A 27,270-nucleotide genomic window follows, 5' to 3' on the forward strand; every position below is an offset into this window, starting at 1 on the left:
CGGTTGTAAATGTTTGGTACTGTTGCCACACACAAGACAGATATGCACTAATGCAGGGACACTCGTGCACGTGCACATGTACACTTGCTCATCCATAACACCACACACACACGGCACTTAACATCTTGTACAATAAGAGACATTCTCATCCCACAGGAAGCAGGCTTCAGTACACCCAAAGGGTAAATACAAAATTAGCAGCTCGAGAGTACTCTGGGCCAAATCTAGGGGGGATATAAAACATCTGTTAGATCCCACAGTATTTACTCCTCATAACCTTTAACACAAATTGCTGTTACCATAACCTGCAGGCTAAATTTATTTTTATACTAAAAAATGTAGACATAAGATTTGGACTTCAGTCAGACAAGGGGCACTGCACTAAATTAACATGGCAGTCCATTTAATTATTGTCATTGGGTCCTTATCTGAGATTGTGAAAACAGTTGTATAATGTCTCCACAGGGGGAATTTTGTTAAGTCTGGAAAAAATAACCTGAGTGTATCTCTGCGATTTTATTATTTCTTTACACATTCTGTGTAGGTGTTTGATTCTCTGAGACATTTATTCTAACACTTGACTTTGAGATGCATCTCCTAGACATAATCTTCCAGTTCATAGTGCATGTTATTAGCCTCTTAAATTACAAACATCATTAGGAGAATTGATTCAACTTAGCCTCCTGGGGGGCTTCAGTCTGCTATTCCTACATGGCGGGAGCTCATTTGATTGTGGTGTCAATCCTATTTCACAAGTTCAAGGAAAACCATTGGGGGTCTGAGCCATTCACCCTCTATTTATCCCTGCACGAGGAGGCCTTGCCCCCTCATTATCAAAAAAGGGTAGACTATGTGTGTGTGTGTGTGTGTGTGTGTGTGTGTGTGTGTGTGTGTGTGTGTGTGTGTGTGTGTGTGTGTGTGTGTGTGTGTGTGTGTGTGTGTGCGCACTCGTGCATGCGTGCGTGTGTGTGCAGCCTTCATGCATGTATGTTTCAGCCGCTGAACAAGGGAGATGAAGTCATTGGGGCACACTGACCTTTGCAACAACCTCAAATGCTGCAACATTGTGAAGGCCATTGCCGGGTCATAATGTGGCAGCTGTGAAGAGGACTGATGCTGTTATTTCTTTATTTTTTTTTAAAGACAATTGTTACATGTTTCTGTGACCATAATGCTGTGACATTTTACCTTATGTTTTCTACTACTTCAACTATTACTTGAACAAATTTGCCCCTTGAATTCTAATGCAATGTGGTCCTTGCTCTGGAATAGCCCCTAATTCCAGCCCATGTAAGTTTCTTCATGGTGGGGGTGATGTGCTTTCAATAATTCATCTGGAGAGTGATAGATGTGTGTCTCCAGAGACCGCAGCTTGGATAGTGTGTGTTGCTCAGCTCTCCGCAGAGACTCGCTGTGAACTTTGCCTGTGAATTTGTGAGTATGGAGATCGGGGTCAGAGTTTAACATGAGAAGGTCTGATACGCCACTACATTGGATCCCATACCTCCTCTTCTAATAGGATGGCACAAATTCCTTCGATTCTCAAGACTCTTCTCAATCTCCACTGAGATGTTTTATGTTGATGCAGCGGTGAATTGAATGTGGACTGCAGGGCACATGCAGACATGGTTTTGCATGTGAAAAAGGAGAGAAAAAAATCACTTTCTAGCTTACCGACAATGTTGTTTAAATCTGTAATCTTTATGCTCTTCATTAATTCCATGATATTTGCCTCAGAGTACAACAGGGGAAAAGGCAGATTCTTTAGTTAAAAATGATAAGAGACTTGATAAAGTATAATTGCTGGCTTTGATTTTCACTCCAGATCTGACTTAAGAAAACAGAGAATATTCGCAGAGAGCATATGAGCAGTGGGAGTTTTTCTTTTCTTCACATAGATTAAATTACCTGCTTTTGTGTTGCTCAACATGTGCACCATTTTTACAATGCATAAGTGCCTTAAGGATCATCTACATGTTTTTGCCCTCACATCCTAGCTATCTTTTTCCTTGATTCCTAATATGACAAAGAGCGTGTGCAATCACCCATCTTCTTATTTTTAAACAATATACAATCAACCCCAAACATCATAAAATCATGGCTGTGAGGTTTAAGAACACAATTTCGAAACATCCATTTTCGGCAGAATTATTCCACTGAGGGATTGTCTATTGTGCTATACACGCGGCACAACCCCACACGTAACCAGCTTTCTGACGAGAGGTGGACAATCAGTGATGGACAGATCAATACTGGAGCATATTGAGGCCAGGCAGAATAGAGAAATGAAAAGTAGAAAATGGAATTTAGATAATTGCACTCACAGAGCACCATCGCTGGCACATCACACAATCTGCTGCCATTTACTTGACGTCACAGAGTGACCACGCAAAGTGCATAAATGAGACAGAAAATTAAATGTTGAAACCCACAGCGGTTGCTTGAATCTGCATCAGGTCTGCTTTTCCAACTGCATGTCAGAGGCAAACCCTTCATGTAATGATGTGGATCAATGCTTGTTCTTTGTGCAACAAGTTCTAAAAAAGGACAGTAAATATCAATCATGTGATGTCATCTGTGACCCCCTTGTGTTCACAAAGCATTGGGGGTCAGGTGCTTTGCCGTATGGTCTTATCAAATCAATCATGCATGTATATACACAGTATGTATAACACATTCAAACTATATTTAGCATTTCTTAAATCAAATTGTCTGCCCTTACAGAAGACAAAACACTACTTGCAGAACAATCCCTGTAGAGAAATCAAATGAACTCCTAACATATCTTCTATGATCTTACTAAACATGTCAAATGTAAGCTCAGCTCTACAAGGCTTACTAACTTGACTATTATTTTATGAGCTTTCATTCAGCAGCATCCCACTGTGATCGATTCAAAGGAGAACCAATAATCATATGTTCATTCATTTCATTTATTATACAGGAAAATTTAAAAGCAACAATTAAGTTACAATAAACGGGCCTGACTCAGTTTAAAAACTGGTTTACAGCAGGTTCCTGTTCTGCAGCAACATTGAACACAATTTCGGCACATTTATACAAGGCATTATTATTGACTAGACAGATACAAACAGGATGTAGAATCTGTAGAAATGTAGAATCTAAAAAGATGAAACACAAATATCACAGGCTTGTACAGGCCCCTATAACATCTGAGTATTATGTTAACGCAATACCATAAATTGTAGATTCACTGCAGACATGAGCTGCACTGACACATACCTAATTCCAGGTGGGGACATTATAAGCCTATTAAAGATTCTGTATTAAACTCAACACATTTTCTTCATTTAGTTCTACTAGTATCCTGCTGTGCAGATAGTTTGGGTTCTATTTGCCCAGATCCATCCAAATATCCATCTCCAAAACCTCAACCACCATCCAATACAATAAAGATCAGTGGAAGTTTGTTTTTTGTACTTTTTGCATGTGCCAGGTAAGTCTTTGTCATCTGGATCATCTGAAAACAATTCTTATGAGAGCTTACGGACTGAACTAAGACAGTAAAGCTGGGGTGTCATGGCCTACTGGTTAAAATGCCTACGATATACTGCAATCACGATGCCCCTAGTTTCATTTAGTTTCAAGTCAGATGCCTGTCTCTCTACCTCAGCATGTCTTGTCTGCATTTTTACTGTGACCTAACAAAAAAACATAATCTTTACAAAAGAAAGGGAAAAAAAACACACCATAAAAAGGCCATAAAACCGAAAGTGAGTTGAAAGATACTAAAGCGCTCCGTAGACCTGAGGGGACTGCATCATGTTACACATTGTCATTTGACCCATTGTTCACATAAAAATATTGCTTAGCAAAGCTTTAAATTTACTTACTAATAAAAAAACAGTCAACAGTAAAAAAAATCTTTCCGCAAGCAGTGTCCTACTTACTCTGAATATTCCACATACCTCACTGTCGACAGTGTTCATTGGGACTAGGTCTTTGATCAAACAGAAAAACAGGGAAGATTTGTGGATTATTCACAGTAATAGGGGAATTGTTTTTTTCCTAGTCTTCAATGCCATCAATGCTGTGAGCTCCACAACTAAATATCCCCCCCCCCCCCTCTATTTTATTGTGTTGCTATATTATAGCAAAAAGAAGAAGGATTGCTATTTAAGCCCTGGCACGTGAAACCAAAACTATCTGAATGGCTAAATAAGTGAGATGTCCTTTTTGTGATTTGGATGAAGTGACCCTTTGAGGTGATTTTATTAAGTAAGTAAGAATTGAAAACACTGGGGGGGTGGGGAGAGAGACATGGTCATTCAGGACAATAGTAACAACATTTCCTATTTGACCTCCTAATAGCAGAAGGTGTGTGTGTGTGTGTGTGTGTGTGAGTGTCTCTCTCTCTCTCTCTGTGTGGTGGAGGAGGAGGAGGGGGTTTCTTCTTCTTGGTTTATGTCATTGTTTTAAACGACCCAAGACCCCGCCTTGTTTAAAAAAAAAGGAGAGTTAGACACTACAGCCAAAGAGAGGGGAGAGAGAGAGTGAGTGAGTGAGTGAGTGAGGGGGGGGGGGGAGAGAAACAGTGAAACAGTTGGGCAGACACCTAGGCTACTCGGCGTTTACGCAAACACGCTCGGCCGTATTTTAATAAACAAGGACGCGTAGGCTATAACACATTGTAGCCTGTTCCCTGTAAGGTTATCACTCCTCTCTATCCGACCGTTTCTTCCCATCTGCTAAAAGAAGCCGCTTTTGTAGCGCGCGGAGGATTAATAAGGTGGAATCAGCATTACTCCAAATCTTTGCATGAAACATTTCTGCCCGAAGCGGATGATGCTGCCGCCGACGTGTGCCTAAAAAGTCGACTTCTCAACTTGCGATTAGACGTCATTCATCCAGGTAAGACTGCATTACAGAAGCAACACCGCTTTTCGCGTTTAATTCAGTTTGTAGTGTTTCAAATGAGAGTTAGCTAGGACAGGCTGCCGTCGGGTTTCAGGTCCGCATACAAGCTCTGACCATGTGTGTGTCCACCTTACTGCGCCATGAAGATGGGGAATGGTCGGGTGGGTACACACACACACACACACACACACACACACACACACACACGGACATTATTTCTGACCACGTAAAACCTGGCGTAACTGTCAATGTTAACACGAATAGCCCCCTTTTTTCCTCCAAATGCTGCCATTCGTGTCCCTCACCTTTACATGCATGCAAGGGTATTCGGAAAAGACTCGGAGACTGTATTGTTTTTGCTTGAACAACGAGACCCCGTACGGAGTGTGTAGGTTAAAAGAAGATAGGAAGTGCATTATTAGAGTGTTTGTTGAATGCTTGTGGAGTTGTGTGGGTGACTTTATGCTTTCTAGTGAGGGTGTTTGCTCTTAAAAGCATCTAATACCTCACATTTGACCAGGCTGACTTGAGTTTTGGGGCAAAATAGTGTTGTGAAAGACGTCATCCTGTGTAATCTTCAGCGCCGCTTGCTGCTGCTTAGCCTGGGCATCGTTTATTTATTTTTATTTTTTTTAAAGAAATGACTATGGAGCACATCTGCTGTCCAAGCTGCATCACCCTGCCACTGACCTTTCACATGAGTTTTTTTTTATTTTTATTTTTTTTTTTTGCACAATTATAAGACTTTAAAGAAGCTGCCACGCATAATTACAGAGGATCATAAGCTCCCTAAACTTTATTATTTTTTTAATTAATTTTTTTTATCTCCGTTCACCCACAAGTGATTAGTTGATCAAACACCTGCATTTGATGACATTGCCTTGAGGAATATCCCCTGAAGGATTTTGTGGTTTAGTTTGGAGAGTTGCATATCTGCATGTGGGCAAATAAAGTGTGGATATAGTAACTTCATCCTTTTGCAGTCTCTTCTTGTAAGTGAAATGCAAGTGAGACTGAGCCTCATGGTTCTGGGGATGTCCCCGTCACGATCCCCCTCCAGGATGTGACTTTAAAACCACTGGAGGAGAATAATGGACAGATTTTTCATACTCGTGGGCGGTTTGCTGCATTTTGCTCAAGCTAATTTGTTAAAATCTTGTTTATAGTTGCCGAACTGATATTGAAATTGGGATTTAGCACATTAGCTGACTGTCAACTTAAAAAATGGCCAGGAAAGTGCATCTTATGTGTACAGCCACTGCTAGGTGCCGACAGTGTATAAATGAGCCGCTAATTGCTTTGTGTTAACTTGTTAATCACACACACTAAACTATTCTTACACATTGTTGGGCTAATTAATTCACGGATTACTCTGAAAATATGACAACAGGACACGTGTTGGATTAAAGAAGAACTAGAGTTCTCTTTATCACTCATCAAAAATATGGCATTTCAACAAAGATGATTTCTATCCTGGAGCAACACCTACAAAAGTAAGAATAATATAATCAAAGTGAATGAGTTACAATCAAGAACTTGGATTGTTAGTCAAAATATAGTGAAGTTAACAATAATAACAACATTTATGTTCAATGCATGCAAGCTGAATAGGGGGTGACCTTGGTAAAGCAGCTCTTTGTCTGTCTTATGGGTGTATTGGATGAGGAAGGGGGTGTGTGTGCCTAAAGGAATATAAGGCCACTACAGATGTGTGCAGCTTGGACATCTGCTCTGTTGTCGGCCATTGTCAAGGAAGCTGTTAAGATGGTGGGCAGCTCGGCACAACAGGGCTCCCTTGTCCGTTAAACTGTTCCAGTCACAAGTGCAGCGGGGAATTGGTCATAACACTGAGTAGTGTTCATTTTCCCTCACATGCCAGGTACATTCCCAATCATTATTGGACCACAGAGGATCTTTATTTCCTTGAGACAATAAATTCTTCATTCATAACTAGCAAACTTGCCATACATAAGTTGAGATAGTGACATACTTTTTGCAGAAACCCCCCTTATTTCCGCTTACCTTCCCCCATTGTGAAACAGTGTTATCGTTAAGAATGGGCACTGTCGTATTTCGAGAGAGGAAATTGAACAGACTCCGTTAGTCGACCCTGTGAAGAGCCTGCCCTCTGCCATCCTCTCCTGTGTTGCCGAGCAGCACCCTATCACTCAAGGCAATTGAACGTCTCTGAGGGGACCTCTGTTAGCCCTGTGCAATATTTATTACCATCCATCATCCCAAGATTCTCGCTCTACGAGTGAATAACAGTGGCTGCTAAGATCTGTGTTAAAAACTTCCCTCACCAGCAACCATTAGAAGGGATTTATGGGAGCAGCTTCCCTGGAAGTGCTGCGGAAGCGAGACGGAGCATGTTTCAGAGTCCCTGCACACCCGCTGGGCTGTGGTACCAAATATGTCATGGATAAAATTCTGACTGGTTGACGAGCTGACTGAACTTCTCTTTTTCCATTTCAAGTTTGTCTTGTTAATATGTTTTAGTGCTCAAATTAGTGCACTGGCAGGAAATGAATCTGCAATTTTGCTAACTGATTAACTGTTTAAGTCATTTATCAAGCTAAAATGCAGAACATTTGCTCGTTCCAACCTATTTAATGTGAGGATGTGCTGCTTATCTCTCTTGCATATAATTTCTAACTGAATATTTCTTTTGATTTTGGACAGTTGGTTGGACATAACAAGCAATTAGAAGATGTGACCTTAGGCTGTGGAAAGTTGTAAAGGGCATTTTTCATAATTTCTTTTGACTTTTTCAATGCTAAGCAATTCAAACATTAATTAATAGATAATTAAGGTAATTACTCGTTGTAACCCCAGTTTACTTTACCTAAACAAGCAGAAGATGCAGTGTATCAGTCCTTATCATATTACTGTAATGTAACCATACATTTACATCACAGACCTAATGGATATACAATTTAAATCCAATATTTACAGTATTAAAAAGGCAACAGATGAAGAAAATATCTATCTCCTGTGCAGTTATTTCCTTTGTAGCACGTCTTTCTCACAGCAGAGAAACGATAACGATAATGATCTAATATTCACCATAGTCTTTAATAAGGATCATCTTATGCATGCATACAGTGCTACTGAGCTGGTAAATCCTGCCCCCATGCCCTTCTGAATGAGAGTGAATGTGTGTTGTGTAAAAATTAGTATATCTGTGTGTGCTCACACTAACTCTATATACAGTAGTCTTTGATCCTGCAGAGATGAGATAGTCTTTTGTTCCGAGTCTTTCCGCTCTGATGAGAGTGTTTGTTTGTCAGAGTTGAAAACAATTGGGATGAATCTGATAGCGAGTGAAGCAATATAGATGGGGCTGCAGTGTAAATGAATGCCTCAGTGTGCTCCTTTTAGGTCCATTTGAATATGTGTTTTTAATTGGTCTCTGAAGGCTAAAACTTCTTCTTTCTGCATTCCTCAAAAGTGTCTGCATGATGTGACTATGTTGAGCTGAGGAGCCCGGAAGCCCGGTGAACATGCTCATTATCTCCAACCAAAGACAAGATTGATTTACCTGAAAGCTGGGGCAATTTTGATTATTTTTTTTTTAAACCCATGGAGGTACAACTGTAAACTGATCAAGACGAGAATTCTTGCAGCTGATTGCCCTTGGTCAAAACGAATAAGTTTAAAACCGAGTGCTGCAGTGTTAACCACTCAGTATCTTCGCTACTCACACCAACTACAGGTGCCATCACTCAGCCGGAGCTAGTGTCTTATGGCTTCAAAACTCATCTCACCTTTTAGAAATGGTATATTGAAAAGATATCTCAAAGAAACATTTAGCTTGTCATTCCCATTTCTTTGCTTCTCTGTTCTCCTGAGGCACTCTTCATCTTCACTTTTTGGCACATTGAAGTGTGTGTGTTTGTGTGTGTGTGTGTGTGTGTGTGTGTGGGGGGGGGGGGCTATCAGATTCCCCCCTTGTCATTGCTTACTCCTCCATTGCTATAATTTCATTGACAGTGGCAGCGATTGTGTTTTCTGGAGCTACACAGGGGCAAAGGATAATTGGAGCCGTGAACGTCTTTCTTATGGCAACCGGGAAAGTGGAACCCTGTGCCAGCACTATTCTCTGTACCGTACAAAGGGGCAAGATCCAGCGATAGGGCTTGCATAAGAGATCTACAGTATTCTCTAACACAAACCAATGTAGTTTTATTCTGGCTCAAACAAGTAGAGCTGAACCTCATGTGGTTTTAGGGTTGGCTACCAGATAGGAATTTTTCTGCAGTTATTGGATTGGCTCTAACAGTCACTTTGTGCTGGTGCTTTCACCACTCCACATAAGTATCAGGGGAGAGTGAGGTGACCATGTAATAAAGTGGAAATGCATTGTCTTTCAGCCATGTAAAAGGTCAAGTAACTCTTGTACATTGGCACCTGTTGGCGATGTCAAAGTCAGTCATGTTAGCATTAAAGTATGATTTTTGTCAGGCAAAGCAGCAGCACAGCAATTAGAGTTATTAATTATTTTCTTACAACTTAATACTCTTTCATTTAATGCATATTAATTGATGTGCTCCCGAATCCACACTCGCATAATCCACCAAGGATTTCTCAAAGGCATGCACAAAAGGCTTTTATTATCTTAAGGAGGAAGTGGTCTTTTGGGACTTAAAGTGTCCCCGCTCAATTGTGTATTATATTATGAAACAGACGTAAGTGAAATGAAATTACAACATATCATCAGCACGGTGAAGGATCCTATTGAACAATTACCTCGGCAGAGCTATTGTTGTAATGTCGGACTCGTTCTTTTGGATGTTATGGAGGCGGTTTATCAAGTCCTCGTGTAAAGGAGTAAAAAGCAGTTTCAAGGTTAAACTGTGTGAAGGCCAAATGTTTGGGGAGGGTGGATTAATTTCATGTCCCATAATGTAATTTGCAATATCTACTCCTCTCCTGCCCTTGGTTTCTTTGGAGATGTGCTAGCCTGATGAGAGCTGAGGGCAGGGGGGCTGCCGTAACTATCTCCCGCATTTATAAGTGTTTACAGGACTACTAAATGGAATTATGGGAGACTATGCATGCTTACAAATTCACCATCGTTCCCCGACCCCGTCTCATTACTGAATACAAATTCAGTGGGTATCCGTCTGGTGCACCGTAGAGAAGATTAGCTTTCTCTTATACATGCAAGCCTCAACAAACACAGTCACATACATAAATACATACAAACGCGCAAACACAGGATGGGGGGTGGTTCCAGGAAAATCACTGTGCATCATTAATTGCAGGGCAGGCTATGAACGAGGGAGAAGGACCACCATGATAACAGCAGCAAGTTTCCTCGCTGCTCAGGCGGCCTAAGAAGCCTGCTGTACTCAACACTTTATCACACAGTATCTACAGTTTATCCTTGTGTATCTGCATATCAGCCCAGTTAATTAATCTGGTGAGTTGTCTCATTTTCTGGCAAATTCTATGTAATATAAATGTCTTCATAGATATGCGTGCATTTCATACAGCACCATTACCATAGATACATTTGAACAAGTTCAAGGAAACCTCTCAGTATGTGCGCAATATGAGAAAGTGATACAAATCAGCGGTTGAGGTCAGCATGGGTGGTGAGCGGGTAGGTGGTAGGCTTTTCATGGGGGGTGGTATCATTCATAGCATTTCCTGCCCACTATGCCTACAGTCATTTTACTTGCAAGGTTTAATAGGTTATCTGTAAAACCCTGAACGTTCACTGAGTTTTTAAATAATGATGAATTTCCATTGATTTGTAATGTTTTGAGGAACATCATGTGGCACACGGACATTGTCTCACTGCTAGTTCTTATGGTAAATTCCAGCAGACCGCCACATATTTTTTCAGGCTGAACTGCAGCTTGAAATTGAAAAACTAAGTAAAGGTGCACAATTAAAAGTTAAAATGTATGCTAATTCACCTGTTGTGCAGTATTGTGGCTTTATCCCAGGCGAGGTAACGGGGCCTAAAGGACAGCCCAACTACACAGTTCTTGCCCAGATCTGTTATTTCTTAACATTTCTACAATGTCTTGTGACCTTAATCGTAGCTAATCCTGTAGTCATTTTTCCTTTTTCCCCCTTTCCTCCCCAATTTGGTGTGGCCAATTCCCCCATACTGCCGCTGTTGTCACTGCTAACTCCACTGACTGCACTGGGAGGGTGTAGACAGCCATGTGCCCTTAAAGAGCCCCATGACAGCCACAGCCACAGTGAGGGAGGGTGCACAATCCTCCACCCCCACCCTCCAGATCCCACCCACCACCACTGTGCAGGCAACTCAACCAACCAGTATGAAAAAGGACATGAATGCTCACTGGTTTCCTACCTGCAAAAATTCCCCAAAAATGTTTGTTAGAATTAAAGACCAACTTATATCTGGAGTTGTAGCTTGTTCTATGTTCTGGTAGGTGATGCATTTACCTCTGTGCAACCAATAAGCCCCAAAAATGAATTATTTAGTTATCTACCCAAAGAAAGAGCCTAGTGTGCTCTATCAAGCTCAACCACACATTGTTATAATTCTAGACACCATCAGCAGGACGGTGCTCTGTGACAGTAGGCTTGTACTTGTGGGCAGAATTAACCGACAGCAGTCATGATTCATTTGGCACTAAATCACTTCTCAGATTCAGTGTTGTGTACCTTTTGTACAGAGATGTCTGTCTCACACTGTCGATTCACAATCGGCTCCAATATTGACAAAAATGATAAGCAGCTGGGAGCGGAAGGGATTAAATTGAACACAAGCAGCCACAACACAAGAGTGCTGAGAAAAGAAGTAGCGGCAAGGTGGTCATGTGGTGAAAGGAGTGGCAAGCTCGGACGAGGCAACATTAAGTGGCCCTTTTACCAAAATTAGAAAAAAGAAAAGGTGCTGTCTGAAGTGGAGAAAATATACTGGAGCAGTCACTAGGTATATTTCCAAGGAGATGGTGTTGTGCCACACAGTTAAAATCAGCCTTTTTTAGAGTTGTAAGTGTTGGTGCTTGAATGTTAGCAGCTTTCCTAAACAGCGCATTAAGTTTGCCACTGCGGGCTGTATCCTCTAACGTTTCTTTTGCACGGTTGTAAAGATTTACACACTGTGACAGGTGCAGTGGGCTGTTGGTCGAGTAAATGTAGGCAAACTAGGGTTGGGTACCGATGTCAGTACTTTCCCTCTGCAGTAACAAAAATTGATTTCAATTGTAAAAATAATTCTAAACCTATTCATCCTATTTACTTAGAACATTATGTCATTTATTTAGGGCATTTTACACGCCACACAAAATACAACCCCTCCCTCTCCCCTCCCAAACCCGTCTCTACAACCTATCTAATCAAATAATTATTAATTTCTTACACTGCACTAAAACTTTTATTCTTGTGTTATCTTATTTTATTTTTTATTTTCTATCTTTTTTTAATTGCTCTTTAATGTTTAATGTAAAGCACTTTCAGTTGCCTTGTTGCTGAAATGTGCTATAGAAATAAAGTTGCCTTGCCTTAATCTCCAGCCTGTCAGTCAGTCAAAAGGGCAAAGAGAACATCTGTCTAATGGCGCTTACCCACTGCTAGTACCAGCTCTACTCGACTAGGCTCGACTCGACCGCGGTGCCCCGTCCACCTTTTTCCATTGCAGATTTAGTACCGCCTCATGCGTGAGGAGAGCATGGCTGGTCGTCATAGCGACGCCGCAGTGTGTGTGACCTAACGTGACACACACACAGAACGTCGAAGGTTTGTTGTTTTTGATTCTCGGAATATGGCTGTTGCCACAGCCAGAAGACACATTTTGTTTCAAAAGAAGCTGGAGGCAGCAAAAAACCCACCGCTGTCTAAACTATTTAAAAATGGCGGGGGTTTTCAGGACACCCCCGTCTGTCGCTAGCAATGATGACGCAGTGATTAGTGACGATTCTCTCCGACCAATCAGTGGTTTGCAGGTTTTCAAGTCACCTTTTGGTATCGCCTTAGCTCGCTTGGTACTTAGACGGAGGTGATACTAAAAATAGTACCTGTTGGCAGGTACCAGGGACTTTTTTTCACAATGGAAAATAAAAAAAAGGCGAGTAGATACGAGGTGAGTCGAGCAGGTACCAAGTGGAGGTGTAACCGCACTGCGACCGCTTTCGGGCTCGCCATTAATATTATATTGCAGCGAACTCTGTCTGCGTGGAGTTTTGAAAAGTCTAACCACACTTGGAACTGATTTATTGGCATTGCCGTGACTCACTGTGACTTAAACAAACTGCTGAGGCGATGTCATTTAGTTCTGTCCGTACCTCTGAGTGTGTGTGTGTATCAGAGCGGAGCCCCGCTCTCTGCCAACATGCACAGAGGACAGATAAGCTCGCGCTTACAGGTACCGAAATGTGGCAATGTTTGATTTAACGTGAATCGGGCCTCGGTAGTACCGACGTAATTCGGTCGATACCCAAAAAAGTACCGGAGTCGGTACCCAACCCTAAGGCAAACGTATGCATGCTTGGAAATTGGTTTTCCACTTTTGCTTTATACTGTATGATGCTATTATGTCAAAGTAGTGAATATGTGTCGAAACTGAATTCACCTCCTCTTGTTTTTTCTATTTGCATGCATTGTCCATGTCATAGTGGCTGCTTTAGTTTCCCAGCTAAATCTCAACTTGTTCCTCCTGTGAAAGGAACAAGGAGCGAATTGCATACAAATGCTCTTCCAGGTGTCCGTTGCAACATGTCTTAGGTTTTAAAACCTCTCCCAGGACATCCATTGTGTACTCTGCTGGGGATGACCTTCCCACCTTTTACGTGCACATACACAAACGCACACGGCACAAAAACAATAGGCCTACATGTCTTTCCTTTGGCTGTAGTGCAGTCATTGCTCCGTGCATCAAGCGAGTTGCTGTTCCTCTTTTTCCTGGTTTCCAGGATAGGCTATATTTCATTGAGCTCAGTATCCCCTTTCCTTGCAGTGTGTGAACTCAATCTTTTTTATTTTCAGATTGCCTTCTCTCCCAGTGCAGCTGCAGTGTGATACAGAGCTGAAGTTAGGTTTGTTTGCATTTCTCACTGACTTCCTACTTTGGGCAATTGTTAAGGCGTATTCAAACTATGGCAAAAAAAAGGTTGTTCCTGGCTACTTTACTTTTTGGCTCCCATCCTACAAAACTCTGCTTTATTAAAGCAAGCTCACTCACCAGGTACCCTGCAGCATTGGGCGTATTGCGATTTACCTACCCAGATTTTAGTTGTCAGAGAAACTATTATTGTGGCTGTTAAAACTTTCTAAAATTATACAAGCCTGCCTCAAAGTTGTGAAAACACCCCATGTGGGGTCTTGGCATTAAAAAGGCCTTCCAATTGGACTTCTTGGTTCGTATTTTATCCTCTTTGTGTACCATATAGCAACACCAACACAGCCCTGGAGTGCTGTTGTTTCCCTGAATGCGGTAAGTTAGGAGAATGCAGGTCTGCTCTCTCAAGCTTAATCTCTCGTACTCTCTTGCTTTTTCTCCTCCTCTGCACGTATCCATCTCCATTCCCCCTCCACCCAAGTGAAGGTCTCATTGCTTATATAATGTCTCTAAACATTTGTGCAGCATTAGGGGAAGTCAGGCATGCCAAAACTGTGCAAAACGTCCCTCTGTGCACCCCATAGAGGTGGGACAGATGGCAACCCTCGTTTTCAGTCTTGTAAACTGCCTGCGACAGGAGACATGGCGCATTCACAGCTGAACTAGGGCAACGCTAACTAAGGCTTTACAGACAGTGGTGGACACAGTTGCATGCACACTCATCAGTGAGATGCTTATTATCTCATCTCAGTTTGCTTCTCACTGCATTGTTTTTGGCTGTTAATTACAGCATGGTGTTTATTGATTATAGATTCATGGGAATGTTGATAATCCCTGTTAATGCCCCGTCGCGTTGCTCCACCACCTGTGATCCAGGTTGTAGCTCACCTATAACAAAGGCTATCAGATTCTCGCATTAGATAATCCATCACGATGTTAAAGAAGGTGACCTGGAGTTGCTTTCTAATTCAGTCGTTAATCACCGCCACAGCAGAGTGTCGTTCTTTGTTCCCCCCTTAACAACTCTCTGGGCAGAGTCCATTACTGAGTAAACAGACAGTGAAACATAGAAGAAATGAATGAAGATGCCCAGTGTAGAACCCCCAGAGGTGAGATCAAATGGCAAACTCGGTGATGATGAGGGATGTTTATGGCTGGCACTCTATTAAGAGGAGGCTCTTCCCTGCTGGCGCATAATGAACATCTACCTTGTGAAATGGTTGTTCTGAAGCTTTTTCCTTCCACTGAATTACCGGTCATTTTCATCAGAATGTGCACTAATTGCTCTCAGCGGCGAGTCGGGGGAAGGGCCACTGATAGAGAGAATGAGTTTTAGGGTATCTTGGCAAGGTGACTGGCTTATGGCAACATTAGCCATGTTGATTTGAATAAATCTCCCAACACCATATTTCCCCCTTTTGTGTGTTAATGAAAGCCAGTTATGTCCTTGGAGGATGATATTTCAGGCCTGAACTCTTCTTCTTTTTTCTGTGTACACAGTAACGCCTCCTCCAGATGTCCCCCACTGTGGGAGGCTGTGAGGCACATGCAAGAGGCTTACTGCCAAACACACACACACACACACACACACACACACACACACACACACACACACACACACAGGCCAATCACCTCTGGGGGGCACTTCAGCCGACCTGTTACGAAATAAAACGAGCAATAATAGCAGAAATAAGATTGCAGAGCAATTGTGTTGTTTCTATCAAGAAGAGGGTTAAATAGTTAAATATTGCTGACAAGAAGGGCAGTGTGTGTGTGTGTGGTGGGGAAGAAAGGAAAAACATCTCAGAAAGGAGAGTGTTTTCGGAAACCACAGACAATGTACCATCTGCACACAGCGGGGTGTGTTAGCGACACTGGACTACTGCTGTGAGGAACTATTGCATTGTTATTAAATGGCTGTTGCCTCACTGGCAGCCATATTAAAGCACCAGATCCTGTGCCTGATGCAAGGCAACGAGAAAGAGGGGGAAGTTAAAACAAAAATTATAAAAAGCTCAAAACCAGCCTGGCCGTCTGGACATGGTGACACGATGTGCAGCTGCGATGGCACTGATTAGAAGATGGCGGTACACAGTTCTTCCAAATGAAAAGGCAGAAAAGCAGCTTTTTTTCATTCATTCTTTCTGTCTTTATCCTCTAACCTCTCTACCTCCCTCTCTCTCTACCTCTATTGGTTCAGCATCTTATACAAGGTGCAGCGAGAGGACAGCTTTTTTATACTTAGAAGCTGTGTCTTAAGAAATGTGACTATATCAGCTCATTTCATTACCTTGTCAGGTCTTGTTGTGGGGGTCAGATGTTCTTTTTACATGAAACTTTTCCTTACTCTCACCATGGTAACTTAAGTCACTCTGTACCCCTCGAGCAGTTCACCTGCAAAATCAATTTAATTTTGCACTTGCTGAAAAGTCGTGTCTCTCTCTTTTCATGGCTGACGAGTCTGGATCCACTCCTGCTTTAGCAGCATGTTGACTTATTGATGCTCGGTGCCCTTTGTGCACACTGAACTAGTGGCAGACAGTGCATGAAATGCCACTGAGTAGTAAGAGTTGATTAGCTCCCCTTGCTCTCCCTCATCTCATTCCTTCACACTCAGGGCAGTGAAAGGACTCTTGAGATTGTGCACTCTGCTAACAGTTTCTTGTTAACTTTCGTTGTGCCAGAGGCTATTAAATGCACAGTCACTGAGTTCTTGTCTCTGTCTTATGCCAAGCATTCAGTGCAGCTTCTGCTTAGATTGAATATGTATGAAGAGATTATTTTCTTTTCGTTAAATGTTTTTGACTTTTGAACAAATAGCAGGCATCATGACAATTGTCCGGCATTCCCATTCTGTCCAGACTAGACTAGTTGTCTCTCGTGCATCCCCTCAGGCTAAAAGGCCAGAATGGGACATTTCTGTTCAAATAATTTTTTTTTTAAATATCCTTTGTAACTTTACCAGTTTTTTGGCACTTCATTAAAATAAACAGAATTAAGAAGTAATTATTCTAGCAATTTTTAATGTAATTTGGAGCCAGTAAGTATAGTGTTGGGATTGACTTGTCTCCAGAAAGCTGTTGTGGCAAGTCACACACATTACATGTTTCTACATTACAATCTCAGGTTTAGGATCCAGATGCAGCACTTGTGGCAGAACTGGTTTGATTGAGGACACAGCATGTTCAGGCAGAATTTGGTGGAAGAGATTAGGGATGATTTGATGCCATTAAAGAAACCAGTTATGAACTGACCTCTGTCTTTACCTGTCCTGGGAAAAAATCCCAATCCAAAATTGGACTGACGTTATCAGTATTCCATCTAGAAGTAAATGACCGGGTAGAAAAATCAAGACGTGCATGCATATTGAGCAATAGCACAGTCAGTCCTCTCCCTTCTCCAGCAACTGTGCGAGGACTGAATGGTGACTGCCCATAAATGTGCATGTACGCTTAAACTCCTTTTGTTTTCCTGACTTTTTTTACTCTTGTAGTAGGAATGTCTTATCTTTTATCTTCACCGTGGGATGGTGAGAAACGAACTTTCGATTCCTCTGCATGAATTGACAATTGACAATAAAGCTGACTTGACTTGACTAAAGTTTCCAAGGGCCTGCTTTTTTGAGACCGTCATAAGGGAACCTGGCATTTGGAAAAGGTCTATTAGGAGGATTTGTTTGGGACAGCTTCAAATTACAGTGGCACGCAGGGAACGGGAGGGATAGAGGGATCGAGGAAGAAAATGGCTCCTGCTTATTTAAATGTCACTTCTGCGAGGTGAATGCATAAGCCGTTCTTTTTTATTTTTAAGCATTACATGGGCATTTCTCACAATGGAAAAACATTTTCTTGTCATGTTTAATTCTGCGTTTGTCTTTCTGTTTGGCTCTGTCTGCGTTATTGGCAGCGGGCTTTAAGCCCTGTGAGGCTTTGCCAACATCTTGACAGTAACCACAAACCATTCAGTTTGTTTTGTGTAGGTAGTGACTGAAGGACCAATCACTCTGGTCTTATTTGGATTTTAAGGTTTATGTTGGACTGTATATGCAGCAGTGTAAAATACATATTAATTTTCAGGCTCTCCCACTCTCCGTCCAAGTGCAGGAACAAAGCAGGAAAGTAAGAAAGGAATCGCTTTAAGTCAAATCTGGGGGAGGAAAGCAGACAAGGAAAATAACCGATAAGTGTGCTGCGATTTCTGTACATGTGGAGTGATTTCTCTTATGCAAGGTTTTTTTTCAACAAAAGCTGTTATTTCTTGTCAGCACTCAGCGCACTTATGAGTGCATAGGGGGCTCTGCCTGTTACTGACCTTTTTAACATGATGAGAAGACCGAAATACACTGAGTATCCCTCGGTGATGATAGTCAAATGTCACTCAAACTAAAGGACTGCAGCCAGAGTCTTCGTACTGAGCTTCCAACAATAGTAAGGAGAAGGAGGTGCAGAGCCCTTTATCTCTTTTCCTTGACAAATAGCTGATGACACTGTTGGATTAAGCCCTCACAAGTCATGCCAGCTGCTGGAATCAGATGACAAGTACCTCCATTTCTACGTGTCTTAATCTGTTTCAGACGCTTCCAGCTTCATATGTAACTGGAATATTCATTACCCAGACGCCACCTGCAAATGTCAATAAATTATGTGACTTAAGTGACGCCTGAGCTTGACAACTGGTTTCCTGAAAGGCATTTGTCCTTTTGCCTACTTTTTCATTTTGCTCTACTGCCATGGCACATTTTATGGAAGAGCTTTCTGTGAGTGTACCACAAGGACTTGGGGCTATACATCGCAAAGCTGCTTCTAAACTTCAGTCTGCACAAGTTCCCATAGTGCCAAATACAGACGTTTAAACTCTTGCTACTACAAACAGAGCATCTATTTTAACAGAAGTATTTCCCATAATTAAACTAATGCATAGGAGAGTATGCTGGGGTGGCTCCCCTGATTAATGGAGCAATTACATAATCCATTACACTGAATTATGAATGTGCTAATGATGAGCTCATGTTGGGTAATGATTCCTGGAGTTTGCTTGTGTAAAATATGAAAAGGAAAGCAGAGAGGGCTGTCTGTTTGCAGAGGTTCCTCTAATCACTAGGAGGTAGCGCTAAGGAGGAAAAAGAGACGTGCGACTTCCTACGGAGAGTGGCTGTTACGGGTCATTGCTTCCTGTTGTAGGAAGAACGCCTCCTACTGTTCCCGCAAGACTGGTTGTCGTAGATTTGAGGATCTCCTGCTATGAAATACTAAAGGCCATACAAATCTGAATTCATGTTTTATGTAATTTGTTTGATGGGAACATAAAGTATGCAATTAAGTAAAAAGGACTTCATAAAGGATGACAGTTGGCGACTGAGCTCTGTCATAATCTTCTTGGCCAAAACCGTTATTGGCTCTTAAGCAATAATTTCTTCTTTACATTCTCGTCTATTTGCTGGAACGTTCCTGGACGTGTGGGGCAGCAGACGTCTAGAAATAGCTCATATCCTCGGAACAGTCTTGGATATTTCATAATACCAATCATTTATCATCGTTTAGTAGTAATCATCAGCTGGACACTAATTATTTCATTGATCTGTGGATCGACTCATTGATTCAACACCAGCTGATACTCTATTTACCTGGGTAGTGCCAGATGATCAATTTATTTTTTAAATCGAGACCATGTAACTTTTGCTAAACAACTGCCACTGTGGCCACAATTACATGATAATAGTACTACTAAAACATAGTAGCACAATTAGAGAAGAGTCATATTCCAGCAAACTGCTTGGTAACGTCAGTTACACAACAATACCCACCTAGCATAAGTTTGCTAACATTAGCCACCATAAGCTGCTGTTCATACCAGACCAAGTGAGACTGTAACAGCAAAACCCCTGAGTGTAGTGAATTGAGCAAGGGTGGACTATATTGCTTATGAATTTGATTATTTATTTGTAAGAAGAATGTATTTATTCTACTTTTACATGCTGCATAGTTTTGCTTGTGTAAGTGTACCATTTCTTATGAGCACAAAAGCAGTGCTGTTACAATTTTTTACCATACTGGTTCCACCTTATCTTGTTAAATCAAAAATTATTAGGAGTAGAAAGCAACAGATTGGTGTCATGTCGGTGGGGGGAAGTATTTTCTCACCTGTGTAGATAAATATGTAGATAACATTAACTCTTACACTTGACACATGAGTTATTGGCAACCGATATCATTCAACAGATTGTGTGAAAAGAAGATGCCTATAGTACTTATAGCACGGTATGTTGTACATGTCAGTTTTCTCACATGATTGTAAATAATCTTGCAAGTACATCTAGGCTACATGACGCACTCATGCAGCATGTCTGATGTTCAAACTGGCATCCAGCCTCTATTGTGCTCAGTTTGGTATCACTCCGGTTACATACTCATAGTTAGGGCTGTGCTCGATTGAAGAAATTCTTAGTCGACTAACACTCATTCAATTGTATCGACTAATCGATTAGTTGATTTAATCGACAGATCTGTAAATCTGAGTTTCTCCGCAAAGAGTCATGCAAAAGCGCCACTTTAATTCTTGTGTTTACCAGAGATGTGCTCGTACGTTTCTTGGAAATAAGTCATTCAGCATGAAAAAAGCATAAAACATGACTAATCGACTAAAGAAATCTAAGTTGACTAAGACCAAAACGACCGATTAGTCGACTAATCGACTAAGAGGGAGCAGCCCTACTCATAGTTAAACCAGCGTAACACTAACATAAAATGCTCCGTGTGCAGAAGGAATTCTGTTGATATAAAAGAAAAAAACCTAAAATATAAAAATTCTGGAGTCACAAGACACCTGAACTACAAGTTGTGCTTCTGTTTATTACATATTAAATTCAATTAAATGAATCTGTCTGACCGGTTATTCAGTTGTGATTTTTTTGGCACTATGTTGCAATTATGTCACAATTTTTGATATGTTGTTGTAAGATATTCTAGTCAGATGATAATCTTTCTTTGAGTATTTGACAAGTCTTCCACTCTGTGCTCATCTGCAATGGTATTGGATTTACAAGTGCCAAGACGTGCTTTAAAATCATGTGAAGGAGGAAGAGTTGGTGTGCCACTCATGTCAGATTTTACACAACGGTTATTGCTTGGGGCTGATAAAATTGTATATATTTTACAGCGTTTAAACCTTTCTCTTGAGTTTTCAAGGGCTTCATTGCTAATAGTTCCTTCAAGCTATCTTTTTACACGCACTGCAGATTTCCTTTGGTCAAAATCTGACCCCAGTAGTACACACTTCTGTTGCTTATTTGGGTTTTTGCCAGGACATCTTTCTCCAACGCACCAACCTCAGAGAAATAGCGGCAAAAGAGACCAGATGTTTGACTTAATGTTGCTTCACGTCTTCACACTTGTGTAAGATGAAACGAAAATGTGGAGCCTAAAAGTTAAGATGGGTAGCGATGCCACACTAAATCCCATACTCCATTTCATATCTGTATGGGCAGACAGATGGCAGTTGCTAAGTTCACCTAACACCTCAGACTTTATGAAGTACACAGTCACATCGCAGTCTATCTAGTTTGAAACATGCTGCTAAAAACGTGAATCTACTGAGTATTCTTGTGTGAATTCATGAATGTTTATATGGCATCTCTGGAGAACTAGAGTTAATTGCAAAAACAAGTTTTAATTGGGCTTGTGTTTACAAAATGTTGCCTTCATGCCCTAGTTGCACATACAAGAATAAATGGGTTTCTCAGGAGATTTTTTTTTTCCTCTCCAAATGTATTATATACATGGTGTTATATGTGTGTATATATATTACAGAATATATTTTTGTCTTGATGCAGCTCTGTGTGCAACAATAATGTCTGTTAGTCCATAATATGCACTGGTCCTCTTTAGCTGCGATGATTGACATCCATTATTTTTCAGCCCACAGTCTCTGTTTTAGGCTTGCGGCAGATGTGTCTGCATCAGATGGGGTTCATTTGAAGTTCAGCGTGTGAGTCCATTTTCTTAGGTAAACAAGCCAGCCAGACTCCCAACTTCCAGCTGGGGACACTTATCTGCTTATCTCTGATAGAAAATTGTCTTCTTTCCATAGTGTTTGAACTCTCTCCGTGCTTTCTCAAGGTAACTTGCTGAAGTGTTTGTCTATTTTGAGAGAGAGGTGTACCGTGTGCTACCCAGTGAAAGGATCTCAAGCTTGAAAATGAATTCTGTGTGTACTATTTAATGTGGAAATATTTGCTGTAAGTGAAAAGCAAAATCCTTATTTAGTTTCAAATAAAGCAGTAAAAGCTTGTGACTGTTGGAAAAACGTGTCTCCTCTCCAGGTAGAACCTGGGTGCACTGTTTATTACTTTGGCTAGAATTGCGAAGAGGGGAAACGTAATGAGAATTTTAACGATGATTTTTGTTAGTTTGTGTACGGTGCATATACTTGTTGTAGTCCATCCAAGCATCTGTTAGCTATTTTATTATTTTATTATTTTCTCTGTGTGTGTTCCTTTGTGCTGCCCCTTTCAGATATGCACTGTATTGCATAAATGTGCATTTCGGCTTTATTTTCATATAAGCACCAGAGACATTCTGTAAAAAAATAAAAATAAAAATAAAGGTGGTCTGGTTGTCTGGCTAGGTAGCAGTCTGAATTGAATGTGATCACATCAAAGACAAAAGTACAGCATGCACAAGTTTAAATATGTAGTCAGAGAGATACTGAATGGGCATCTTATTCCGCATTCTTAGGAGCACTAATGCATTTACCTTATGCACCCTGAAAAAATAACTCCATTTAATAAACCATAAATAAACCTGTATTGTAATTATTAGCCATGTCAGATCAGTCTCTAAAAATGTGTTTTTATTGATTTTATTTTCCCCTTGTAGCGCAGGACAAAAAAGGATTCAAAAAACCTTGTAAACCCACATTAATCATCGGACCTTCAGTCTTGCTCCCTAAATGTGTAACTTCCTACAGTATGAATTCTACACTAGTTCTGCCACCGCGCTGAAAAGGAGAAGGGGCTTTTCCCCCCTTTTCTTACGTGCCTGATGCCAAATGTCGCTTGTCAGTCATGGTAAGGTTTTGTAGTAGTTATGTAATAGATTAATGGAGACCTATGTCTCAAAAAGCTGTTACTTTACCAGATAGCTGAAGCTACAGTAGCTTCTATGTGTAAAAGAGGTTCATCTGTAATGCAGGGTTCTCCCTGCTCTCTATGCTGCCAACAGCAAAGCATGCTGTGGTCGTTAGAGTGGGCCTCTGGGCCCTGGGCCATCGGCTCTGCCTTGGTCTGCTCTGCTGGCTGCATTGGTCCTGTTGTGAAATTTCAAATGTGATCAGTCAGCTCCATTAGGGCCTGGACTGGGTGCCGTTGGAGACCTAACGGCCCAATCCCTGGCTGCACCACCCAGGAGATGATGTCCAGGGATTGGTCAGAGCGTGGAGCGTCTGATGCCTCGTATTATTGGGAGCGCAGCCACGGTGCCTTGTTGTTGTGGTATCACAGTCTTGTTTACCACGTTCTCGCTCAAGCTTAGATTGTACATTGAACAAATTAAACATGTTAGATAGCAGAGGATTATGTAAATGCCAATGTAGCACACTGTTATGCCTCTGTTCATTTTATTTAATTTGAGTCACTTTTTTGGATAGTAATCTGAGCTAAATCACAGTCTTATTACATGTATTTCACATTAGTGCTCCTCTCTGGACTCCTCCCTGCCAAGTGTATTAACAACATAGTCATTAAGTGATGACAAATGGCTCCCCTGACCAATGGAAGAGCAGTAGGCAAAGATTGAAATGAAAGCAGAATTTTTAACCATATTTTGGAGACAATGTGTAAAATATATGGTATAGTGGTTCAAGATGTATCTATGGAGGATTTGATTTAGATTTTCGGTGCAAGGCTGGGCTGCTGTTGGAGTCTATTAACGGCCTTGAGCAAGCTACAAACTTCTTAAATCTACCTTTTATGTCTACAGGGGGTGAGTGTTAGATACTCGAAAGACATGTTTTTAGTAAAATATCACTTTAATCCATCATGTGGTCCCTCTTGCATCCCACTGTGGGCAAATACAGCAGCTTTAAGAGTTCTGGAGTGTGAAGTGGACTTAAAATGTGGGAGATAAGAGTGTATGTTACCATAGAAGAAATACAAGCCAGAGAAAGGTTTAGCAAATCTAACTGATATTTAAGGCATTCATTTGTTTGTGTTGTGTGAGTTTGTTCAATTTACGGACTTTACTTTTTTCCATGTCCGACTTATGAGTGTCTGACACGGCCATGCTAAGTGATTCATTCCACTCCCAACATCCCAGTGTATTTGCAATTAATCCTCTCATGCTGCTACAGTTACGTACCTGGGGGTTGTTATTGTTTCTCCTCAGAAATGTACCTTTGGGAAACAGATTATTTTCTTTTTTTGCATGGCTCTGTCCATGAAAAATGGATAAATGTCAGCTTGGTGGCCTCCTGTAACGATAAGGACATAAACAAAAGGTTATTGACACCTGGGCCAAATTGACCTTTTGTTCATCAGAGTGAGAGGGAAGAGAGAAAGAGATAACAACTTTTAGTGCGACGCAGTCGACCGGAGTCAGAAATGCACTGATAAAATCTACTGTCGAAGGTTGTGAGCTCTGGTTTTAGACGCTCTGATTCTATGACTAATGTGGATGATGCAGCTCTTTCCATCGAAAAGTGGAAGCTAACAACCGTGCTTGTACCACAGCACAAGTTTTCTCCCCTGTCTGCTTTGCATAAAATCAACATGGCTCCCTGTCAGTATGTTGCTCTGCAATTAACCTGCAGAGGCCCAAAACGGATGCCCTCTAAAAGGCTTCATTAACCTGTGCCTAAGAGGCGGCCATTGTCCTCTGGCTCCCATGACCTGCACTAAGCGACCACAATACCTGACACATTTTCTCAGCTATAATGGCTGGCAGAGAAACAAACACACCTGCATTTTATATTCGTGGTAATCTTTTTCAGCAAACATGAGCAGGGCCTTGCTGAAATGATTTGTCCATTGAATTGAAATGAGTAATCAATCATTTGGTTTGCTGTTTTTGTTAATTGACATTTATCAAGCAAAAAAGGCAAAGATTTGGTGGCTCTAGCTCTTCAAATGGAAGGATTTTCTGCTTTTCTTCGTAGATTACCTAGATTTTGGAGTTTGGACTCTTGGTCAGAAATAAAAAAAAAAAAAAAAAAAAGGTTTTCGAAGTTGTCACTCTTAGCTTCGTTTTAATGGGCAGTTTTCACTATTTTGCAACATTTTATAGAGTAAACAGTTAAATAAAGAACGAATTGATGATTCAAATAGTTGCAGCCCTAATCCCTCTACCTCTCTGCTCAGCTGATGGAGTGAGCAGCAGCTGCACACATGCAGTTTTACTTCACCATTTTGAACTTGAGGTAGAACAAAAGTCAGGCTTCGTCAGGTGAGAGAACGTGTAATTTCGTGGCGTCACCCTCATGCCCTATACCTCCTCTCATCCCCCCAAAATTAAGCCGTCTTCTTCTTCCTTAGTCAGCTTGATGTTTGAGCTGTATTTTTCACAACATCAGCATGCAGCACTGGCAAACCAGGACCCATAGGACTCACACTGTGTGTGTGTGTGTGTGTGTGTGTGTGTGTGTGTGTGTGTGTGTGTGTGTGTGTGTGTGTGTGTGTGTGTGTGTGTGTGTGTGTGTGTGTGTGTGTGTGTGTGTGTGTGTGTGTGTGTGTGTGTGTGTGTGTGTGTGTGGTGAAAGAGAGAGAGTAAGAAGAGAGACTGCAAGGCTTGTCTGCAGTCAGTTGGAGTAGCCTGTATGTGTGTCATCTCCTGATTGCAACACCAGCTTGGCCCACTTCTGCCTGACCGACTAGACTCTACAGCTCATCTGGGCTCTTCCCGCTTGTCTCTTTGTGTTTAATTTGCTCTTCTCTCCTGCTCTTTCTCTCTCTTCCCTGTGTGGGGTCTACTTTTCATGTCTCTTCTCCACAGTCAGAACAGAACTACCAAAGCTCGTCCCAGGTGAATTAGGCAGAAGGTATTGGCTAACAGCCAGCGCATACTGTACAATGAATCAGACAGGACTACCCAGAACACATTCACTCTCATAGAGTTCATATCCACACCAGTGCACGTGCACATCTAGGTCAGAGAGTGAAAAGGGGAAAAAAGGAGACCTTACTAGGGCTGCACTATATATATATATATCTCGTCATTGCAATATCAACTGGCGCAATATCCATATCCCGAAAGGCTGCGACATATCGCGATAGACACTCTTTTTTTGTGTTAGTTGAAAGAAAATATTAGTAGAAAATTACACTTTAAAAAGAAACTGTCTTTTTTTTTTTTTTTTAGTGCTGCCTTTTTATATTCAATTCAATGTTCAATTTGTTCAATTAAAGAATGTTGGAAATTATTTCCTTTCGTTTGTTTTAAAATCAACAAGCCATTTGTTGTATTTTAGCAGAATACTGAAAGCAGCAGAACTGAGTACACTTTAATATTGGTTTCTTTATCGCAAGTAATATCGTTATTGCGATATTCAACAATGTTATCGCATATCACAACAACGTTATCACATATTTTCCTCCTCTCTGAGACCTGTGCTTAACAATACGGTCTCCCCACTCATTTATAACTAAAACATAGTCACAGATGATACATTAAGCTTCACATGTAGGGAGGCTGTCAGACCTTTCAGCCCATGTTTTGGACTGCATTCTCATTTACTGCCAAGGATGGAGTGCGTAATGCAGAGAATGCATGCTGTCAAACGTCAGGTAGCTGGGTGATGCCAGCTTAATCTCACAGACTGTTTTTATAGTATGGGATAGTATTAGATTTGAATAGGCCTAAGCTGAGTAGATAACACACATTGACATATAATCACCTTTTTTAAGTTGATATAAGGAATATTAGTGAACACTTGCCTATTTACACATTCAGCAGTTACAGAGCAACATTAGTGTTCATTTGGATTTATGTTTGTGTCCACCTGATGAATGCAACTCTAGTATTCACTCTTCTTTTAGCTCTGTTTTTGGTCTCTACCATCTCCTGAGGGAAGTGTCTGCTTATTTACCTGCTAACTGCTCCATTATGTTCACCAGCGATTTACTAACTGTGTTTCCCTGCTGTTTGGCGCTGAGCAGATAGTGGACAGTGGGTTTTTACACTTTTTACTCTGGGAAAAAAAACAGCTGCCTGCTGCGGTTGGCGCTGTGAGAGTGAATCACAACAGTAAAGTTGCTTGCCGGACAGCTAAACATTTCAATCTGTAAAGCAGAGGGGAGATGCATATCCGGTTGACAATTCTCTTCATCACTACTAATGACACCTTTCATATTGCCACAT

At 41.2% G+C, this 27,270-nt stretch overlaps 1 protein-coding gene across 4 annotated transcripts in view; it reads left to right on the forward strand.

The window, feature by feature from the left end:
• Positions 1–4,549: 4,549 nt before the first annotated feature.
• ctbp2l (C-terminal binding protein 2, like) overlaps positions 4,550–27,270 on the forward strand; it is a 97,803-nt gene continuing 75,082 nt past the window's right edge. For 3 of the 4 annotated variants that reach the window (XM_039787268.1, XM_039787271.1, XM_039787270.1), the window contains exon 1: positions 4,551–4,872. The gene's annotated coding sequence lies outside the window, so the exon portion shown is untranslated. Of the gene's footprint in view, positions 4,873–27,270 lie in introns of all 4 variants that reach the window. The other variant, XM_039787274.1, reaches the window with a different exon arrangement.

The sequence above is a fragment of the Perca fluviatilis genome, chromosome 21, assembly GCF_010015445.1.
Source record: "Perca fluviatilis chromosome 21, GENO_Pfluv_1.0, whole genome shotgun sequence".
Classification (NCBI taxonomy): domain Eukaryota; kingdom Metazoa; phylum Chordata; class Actinopteri; order Perciformes; family Percidae; genus Perca; species Perca fluviatilis.